Below are 7,974 nucleotides of genomic sequence, written 5' to 3'. Positions count from 1 at the left end.
TGGTGGCTAACAACCATCTATAACTTCACTTCCAGGGCACCCCACACCCTCTTCTGGTCTTCTTGGGCACTGGGCACACATATGGTATAAAGACATACATGCGGGCAAAATTCCCATACACATAAAACTAAAAATATATAAATCTTAAAAGAAAAAAGGGTGCTGGGCAGTGGTTGCGCAAGCTTTTAATCCCAGCACTCAGGAGGCAGAGGCAGGCGGATCTCTGTGAGTTTGAGACCAGCCTGGTCTACGAGAGCTAGTTTCAGGACAGACTCCAAAGCTACAAAGAAACCCTGTCTTGAAAAACAAAACAAAACAACAACAACAACAACAAACAAACAAAAACCTAAAAAAACACAAAAAACAAAAAAAGGAATGGCAATGTGTTTGGTCCTGAGGATCTAAAGAATAAGACATTAGCAATGACCTCACTATGAACCAGGTGATGAGGAAGCTTAAGCTACTATACCATCCTGTAGCTCTCTCCATGCATTTTTTAAAAGCAAGGGAAATAGTCTTAAGTGCCTTACATTTAAGCCTTTGTGATCCTGTACTGGGATGAGGAGCCCCATTTGTTCCCAAATCCTTCTTTCCAAATGGAAAGCACTGGGCAGTGGGTCTCAGAAATATTTTCTATAGCTCTGCAGAGTTCACCCCACGTCCCCACTTTCCTATTTATCCAAGTTACCAGAAAAAAAGGGTATTCAACCCTATGGTGCATACAAGAACTGGAACTCCCTGTCACCTCCCGATTACTATTCCCCCAATACTCCTCTTTAGCAGAGTCCATGAACAGTTAGAGTCCATGCCTCCTTTTCAGTCATGGGCCTTCAGAAATACAAGAAGCAAGGAACTTTGCTGAAGGTTCTTCTCTCCCTGCTTAGATTTTTGGCGCTCTCTCTCTCTCTCTCTCTCTCTCTCTCTCTCTCTCTCTCTATATATATATATATATATATATATATATATATATAGATAGATAGATAGATAGATATAGATATAGATATATAGATATATAGATATAGATAGATATAGATATATCTCAAGCTGGCTCATAAGCTTTAAGAGTCTAAAAAATGATTTAAGATGTAAATTCAGGTTAAGATATGAAAATTTTTCTGATTTCTTTCCCCTTCTCTCCTGTGGCGCCTACACCCCCAGAATCACTATCAGGAAAGAGTCTGGGATGAAAAAACACATACACACATACCCATCTTCAATTCACCCTCACCATTCCCAAGGGCGATCTCTCTGGGATCCCTTGTTCCCTATCTTGCTGGGGGCCTCCAACTGAGGTGTAACCACACCCCCTAGAATTCTCTAAAATAATCACTAACAAAACTTGTAGTTTCCAGATTGTTTTTATTGTGTGCTAAAATTACTTTTGGTGTGCCTGATTTAAAATGTGTGGTGTTCGTGACTATCTTAGGCTCTATTGAAAGGACTGATAAATGTACACTATCTTATAAACTTAGGTACTACAAACTTCTAAAAAACCTATTAAAATGACATTCTGGGGTCTAGTAGATATGCTTCATAAGATCTTAAAATGGTAGTGACTAGTCACTGGTTCACAAAAAACAATATTCATTGGAATCATAAACATTCCATCCAGCTATAAATTAATATGGAATACATAAAATTTGCTAAAAAATTTTCTTCCTAAACAGGTTTCAGGGTTTCCCCCCCCCCAAAACCAGAGGTGGGGAGCACTAGGCATGGTGGTGCACAACTTTAATCCCAGCACTTGGGAGGCAGGCACAGGCAGATCTGAGGTTCACCCCAGCCAGGTGGTTTGCATGAGAAATGTCCCCTTCTGGCTCAGGTATTTTAACACTTGGTCCCAGTTGGTGGTGCTGTTTAGTGTGGTGGTGGGGCCTTGCTAGAGGATGTATGTCACTGGGAAGTGGTTTGAAATTCTATAGCCTTACCTCACTTGCAGTTTGCTCCATTGGCTTCATGTTAGACGTTGATGATGGAGCAAGTGGTTGTTTCCACTACCTGCTGCCACGCCTCCGCCTCCCTGGCATTTAAGGACTTGCCCTCGGAAACAAAATGAATTCCGCCATAGCTTGCTTTTGGCCATGGTGTTTTATCACAGGAACAGGAGAACTAATACACAAGGGCCCTTTCTCTAAAAAAATCTTAAGAGGAAAGGGTAACAAAAATAAAAGAACATAACAGTGCTTTGCGTTAAAAAAAAAAGAAAAGAAAAGAAAAGAAAATCTAAATAACGTAAATTAAAAATGCTTTTACTAGACCCGGGGTGACAGCTTGCTTAGTGAACTGGTTACCACCAAGCATAAGGACTTGAGTTTGATCTGCAGAGCTCATGTATGGGTGTATGCTTACAATCCCAGTGCCACAAAGGGAAAGACAGGGGGATCCCTGAGGCTTGATGGCTAGTGAGGCTGCTAAATCAGCAAGCACCCTGCAGTGAGACACTATCTGGGGAAAAAAAGGCCTTAGGAACAATAGTTACCATTGATCTCTGGCTTCTACATGCGTTCACATATGTGTACATGCTCAAACAGGAACATACACACACAAATAAATTCCTTTTATTAGATTAATTGCTACAAATTTCTTTTCCAGGAATATTCTTTTTTTTGTTTTTGTTTTTTGAGACAAGATTTCTCTGTATAACAGCCCTGGCTGTCCTAGAACTCACTTTGTAGACCAGGCTGGCCTCAGAGATCCACCTGCCTCTACCTCCCAAGTGCTGGGATTAAAGTCATGCGCCACCACCAACTAACATCCCAGAATATTCTTAACATACCAGTGATGAGTGTAAGGTTTTTAGTAAGGCTGTATTACATGTAAAATGATGGATATAAGTGTTTGTTAAACATCTTTATGTAAAGCTGGGTGTGGTGGCATACACCTTTGATCCTGGCCCTTGGGGAGCCAAGGCAGATAGATTTCTGTGAGTTCAAGGCCAGCCTAGTCTACTTAGTAAGTTCCAGGCCATGTCTACAAAGTAGAGTATTCTTGGCTATTAACTTGACTACATCTGGAATCAACTAAACCCAAAAATGCCTGGGCACACCTGTGAAGGATTTTTTGCTTAATTGGATCATTTGCAGTGGGACGATTACTTCTAATCTGGATACTTGAGGTGGGAAGACCTCACCTGGGCCACACCTGCTGGCAGCTGTATGGAGGACGTGGGAGAGGGAAGCTCTCTCTCTTTGCCTGCTTGTTCCCATCCTCCATAGCCAGTCCATTCCTTCATGGACATTAGAGCCTACTTCTCTGGGACTCTGGCATCTACTGAAGACCAACTGAGACATTCAGCCTTGTGGATAGAGCAACTACTGAATTCTTGGACTCGCCATACAAAAGTAATTATTGTTAGATTAGCTGGACAACAGCCAGTAAGTCATTCTAATAAATCTCCTTTCTCTCTCTATATAGAAATTTGTTCTATAAGTTCTGAAACTCTAGAGAACCCTAATACAGAGACCCTATCTTAAAACAGCAACAACAAAACAAAACCAATGGGCAGTGCCAGTCAGAATCTGGGTCCGCCTACTCTGTGTGTGACACGCAAGGTGGAGGAGGTATGCTGTTACGTCTCACACCACACACGCACATTCCCTCTCTCTCTCTCTCTCTCTCTCTCTCTCTCTCTCTCTCTCTCTCTCTCTCTCTGTGATGTGGGAGTGTCATATATCAATCTGTTGATTTCATTGGTTAAGTAATAAAGAAACTGCCTTGGCCCATCTGATAGGGCAGAATTTAGATAGGCGGAGTAAACAGAACAGAATGCTGGGAGGAAGAGGAAGTGAACTCAGATGCAGGGCAGCTCCTCTCAGAGACAGAAGCCATGCTCTCCTCTCCAGAGCAGATGCGATGAAGCTCCGACCCAGGATGGACGTAGGCTAGAATCTTCCCAGTAAGCGCACCTTGGGGTGCTACATACATGAATAGAAATGGGCCAGGCAGTGTTTAAAAGAATACAATGCATGTGTTGTTATTTCGGGTATAAAGCTAACCATGCGGGAGCCGGGCTGTGGGAAGAGGCCCGCAGCTCCCTACTACCTCTCTCTCTCTCTCTCTCTCTCTCTCTCTCTCTCTCTCTCTCTCTCTCACACACACACACACACACACTAAATAAGAGCCCACCAAAAAAACTAGTATCTTACATAAATTTTATTTTTTTATTATTTATTTATTTATTTATTTAGGTTTTTCGAGACAGGGTTTCTCTGTGGTTTTGGAGCCTGTCCTGGAACTAGCTCTTGTAGACCAGGCTGGTCTCGAACTCACAGAGATCCGCCTGCCTCTGCCTCCCAAGTGCTGGGATTAAAGGCATGCGCCACCACCGCCCGGCCAGAAATTTTATTTTACAATTTTAATTTAGTTATGACACTAAGGTATAAAAATGGTTAGTGGACCTGAACTTTCCTCTTTCACCACCACCATCAAAAATAGCCATCAATATCAAAACAGCCCACACTTTAGCGTTGTTTTCAAGGCCAATATAACAGGAAGAAAGGTCATTTTAACATGGTGTTGTTGATGCCTGTTAAGCCTCCTTACGTCCTCACTGATTATCAAATTAGGCCAGTCACTGAGGCCCCTCAGGTGATTTAAGATTCACTTCATTAAGTGTATGTATGTGGGGGTATGTGCATGAGTGCTGTGCGCACAGAGCTAAGATTCACTTCATTAAGTGTATGTATGTGGGGGTATGTGCACATGAGTGCTGTGCTCACAGAGGTAAGATGTTGCATCCTGTAGGAGGTGGTGGCACACGCCTTTAATCCCAGCGTTCAGAAGGCAGGCAGATCTCTGTGAATTCAAGATCAGCCTGGTCTACAGAGCGAGTTTCAGGACAGCCAAGTCTACACCGAGAAACCGTGTCTCAAAAAAACAAAATAAAATAAAATAAAGACGTTGGATCCCTGGAGCCAGAGCTACAGATAATTCTGAACCATCTAATGTGTGCTGGGAACTGAACTCGGGTCCTCTGCATGTACAATCAATACGTGCTTTTAACTGCTGCCATCTCTCTAGCCCCACCTTGGTGACTCTCCATATGAGGTTTAAAAAAGTGTTTTCTCTCCAATAATAGAACTTCATTCTTTGATTTAATCAATAACTGAGGAACTTATACAATGACTAGTGTTAACAAGCATGTCCCCAAACCAAAGGCATTCATTCTATCAATTCCAGGTTGGCAGCTGCCCCCAGGTACAACCCAATAACAAAGTATAGCATTGGGAGTCCACGCCTGACAGGGAACATTCCTAGAACCATAGCTTACTTCATGTCTTAGTTACTTCTGGATTGCTAGAATAAACCATTTATAAAAGAAGGAATTTAAATTGAGGCTTACAGTTGCAGAGGGTTAGAGTTTATGGCTATCATGGCAGGGCCCATGGCAGCAGAGAGGCAGGCAGCTAGAGCAGTATCTGTGGGTTCAAATCTAGATGCACAAGCACCACGCAGAGAGAGCTAACTGGCAATGACATGGGTGGCTTGAAACTTCAAAGGCCTGCCCCAGTGACACATCTCTTCTAACAAGGCCACACTTCTTAATCCTTTCCAAACAGTTCCACCAGCTTTGAACCAAAACATTCAAAACATGTGTGCCCATGGGGTCATTCTCATGCAAAATAGCACAGTTCTCCGGCCAAAAGTTGTAATGTGGCTAACTAGGACATTACCAGCAGCTAAAGTAACGACAGGTGAGCCTAGTCAAAAACATACATGTTCTGAGGTTCGCTGACAGCATCTCAGAATAAAGGCCTACTACTCCACCCAGACCAAAAGAACCCACTATGTTCTAAAATAACCTTTATCTCTTTGAATCTCCACCTCAAAAAAAAAAAATTAACTTTAAGAAACTATTTATGTAGCCGGGCGGTGGTGGCGCACGCCTTTAATCCCAGCACTCGGGAGGCAGAGGCAGGTGGATCTCTGTGAGTTCGAGACCAGCCTGGTCTACAAGAGCTAGTTCTAGGACAGGCTCCAAAACCACAGAGAAACCCTGTCTCGAAAAACCAAAAAAAAAAAAAAAAAAAAAAAAAGAAACTATGTAGATAGCTGTTTTGTGAACATGACTGTGTACTATGTGTATGCAGTGTCCTCAGAGGCCAGAAGAGGGAGTCAGATCCCTCGGAATTGGGGTTAGTTATTGGTGGATGCTGAGACTCATCCTGGGTTGGCAGGAAGAGCAGTTAACTGCTGGACCATCACTCCAGCCTGTCTTAAATACAAATATAAACCTTATTTATAAACCTTTCAGTACTTGTTGGCTTTTTTGTTTTGGCTTTATCTAGCACTTGACACTGTAGTCTCTGGTTACCACCTCACAGGTCTTTTAATATACTCTACCACTGAATTCCTTCTTCAAATTGTTCTTTGGCATTTTCCCTTGTTCTCAATACATAACCACCAGAATGCTCAGTCTGTTTACAAGAAGTGTGTGTGCGTGCATGCTGTTGGATGGGTTTATGTGTACTATGTGCATGCAGGTATCTGTGGAGGCAAGGTGACAGATCTCCTAGATAGTATAGTTATATAGGCAGTTGTGAGCCACCACCCAGTGTGTGCTGGGAATCAAACTTGGGCCCTCTAGGAGGGCAGCGAGTGCTCTTAACCACTGAGCCATCTCTTCAGTGCCACCTCCTCATGTTTTATTAAACTCAAATACACAACTATTATTATTATTATTTTGGTTTTTCGAGACAGGGTTTCTCTGTGGTTTTGGAGCCTGTCCTGGAACTAGCTCTTGTAGACCAGGCTGGTCTCGAACTCACAGACATCTGCCTGCCTCTGCCTCCCGAGTGCTGGGATTAAAGGCGTGCCGCCACCACCGCCCGGCTATTCATCACAGAAGGTTGCATTGTTTTGGCAAAAGGCAAAAGCAAAGAGCCCTAGATAAGGCTCATGTTGGCTTAGTCATAAGTGTTTTTCAGCGTCCTCAATATAGTGTGGCATGGGATAGGACACAGTGAATGAGACCCATGAGGGTCACTGACCCCTAAAACCAATCAGAAAAGTGTATAGGAACCAGTGCAAATGAAATAAAAGCTGGAGCCTTGTCATTCCAACTGCAGGGTTCTCAATGCTGTGTTTACTTTTCCAAATGTCAACCAAATCTCACAATGTACCATTACACAAATAATTTTCAAGCAAAGCAGGTTCAAGTATCCAGTTAAGGAAAAAAACAGGCTAATTTTGTCAGAGTATCTCACGATGTGCTTCTGTCTTTGAGGTCACTAAAACAGGGAACTCATTCAAGGCAATTTCCTGTGCTTTCATTTTCTGCCCTCTACTTGGACGTAAGAGTACAGAAGTTGATTTGGAAAAACCCCCAAACTTGGAAATTGATACTGCTGCATCACTCTGTGGAACTGAAACACCAAAAAAGGGGTTACCTGCTCCCATACTCAAGCTCATTTTGTCTTTCAAAATTGGGTGTCTAGAAGATTACTCAATCTGTAGTTCTCAGATCCCCAATCTGTGGAACCCTTTCAAAAGCTATACCCTGATTTCTATGCACTGCCACTACTATGACTAATCATTTCAGGAACCCCTTACTTTGTGATCAGGAATTCTCCTAGTTGCAAAGTCACAGAAAACAAATCTGCTCCTGGACCTCCTGAGTCCAACCTTACAGAGCTACAGGTACTGGTTATTGTAGACAGTCATGGTCTTGAGATGCCCTGCAATACTCTTCTTAACACACACCAATTACTCTCCCGTTACCATCTAGGAATCTGCTGCTAGCTCTCTGTGAAGTGGGTTAGCACCTGGCTTATTTCTCGGTATGTAGTGTTCACCTTTTAGTCCACTTACCACTGATTAGCCCATCATGTTTCCTGGTAGGAGGTCCCTTTATTTTTAACCGACTTTGGAAACAGGGTCTCATCTAGCCCAGGTTGGCTTTGGATTCCTTATGTAACCAAGGATGAACTCCTGACCCTCTGCTTCTAAAGGCTAGGACTAAAAGCATGCATCTCT

This window comes from Chionomys nivalis, chromosome 16, assembly GCF_950005125.1.
Source record: "Chionomys nivalis chromosome 16, mChiNiv1.1, whole genome shotgun sequence".
In the NCBI taxonomy this organism is placed as follows: Eukaryota; Metazoa; Chordata; class Mammalia; order Rodentia; family Cricetidae; genus Chionomys; species Chionomys nivalis.
The sequence above is the reverse complement of the archived record's forward strand: the minus strand, read 5'-3'. Positions refer to the sequence as shown.